Raw genomic sequence first — 1,168 nt, forward strand, 5'->3', positions numbered from 1 at the left:
ACGAGAGAGATATGAATTAAAATGTAAATTACTTTTGGGAATAATAGATGTACCAGACTTATTTTATAGAAGCACCAATTCCTAACGGAATTTAACGTTCTTGGGCTCGTTTTGAAGCTATTAGAGATGTTAATAAATTTACCGATGCATAATTTTAAAATATTGGCCTAAAGACCGGTCATAAACCGGTTAAAACCGATGCAGACCGAAACCGGTCTATAGACCGCAAAAAACCGCGGTCTGTGGTCTTTTTGCGGTCCGGTCTGGTCTTTTGACTTCTGGGGAAAAGGCAGACCGGTTACGGTTACGGTTAACACCCCTGGGCATCAAAAAACCGGACCGAACCGGACTTTCAAACACTAGAGGACGGTTGGAAAAACCAACTCAAAGTCGGAGATATGCAACCGCTATAATTCAACCAACGGCTGCAGGAACTCCGCCGAAGACTGTCGTTTCAGACATGCCTGCAAACGATGCAAGCGAATGGGTCATGGGGAAAAATCGTGCAATGTCAAGGAGAGTTCTAATGCATGAACTTCATCCAAAGTATCTCAGATACAATGTCTGGGATGGTGGGGATCATTTTTCACACTCATCCGCTGACTGGTCTGAAACAGCCTCTCCACTACCAACCATCCCAGCATCTGAACTTGCCAATCAACTTGTTGCAAAGACAATTAGAGATAATCCCCACCTTTTCAATATTGTTACTCCCATCTTTGTCGACCGTTTCCAAGAATTACTCAAATCACATCCAAACCAACCTTTTGTCTTATCGGTGTGTCGTGGACTCTGTGAAGGTTTCTGGCCTTGGGCCGATACCCATATTGGAGAATATCCTGACACTCTAGATTTATCGTTACCCGACCCCGACAATCCTGAAGAAGCTGAGTTTCTACGAGACCAGTGAGATCATGAGTTGTTCAAAGGTCGTTTCTCTGACTCTTTTGGCAACAAACTACTACCTGGCATGTACTGCATGCCAATATTTGCTGTCCCAAAGCCACATTCAACTGATTTGCGAATGGTGACTGACCAAAGCGCAGGGAAATACTCTCTTAACAGCATGATACGGAGGGAAGACATCATTGGCTACCCCCTTGACAACCTCCAGCATCTAGGCGAATTTCTCCTCTCCATGCATCATCGAACTCCTGATTCCCCCCGT

This window comes from Laccaria bicolor, genomic scaffold (assembly GCF_000143565.1).
Source record: "Laccaria bicolor S238N-H82 LACBIscaffold_62 genomic scaffold, whole genome shotgun sequence".
Classification (NCBI taxonomy): domain Eukaryota; kingdom Fungi; phylum Basidiomycota; class Agaricomycetes; order Agaricales; family Hydnangiaceae; genus Laccaria; species Laccaria bicolor.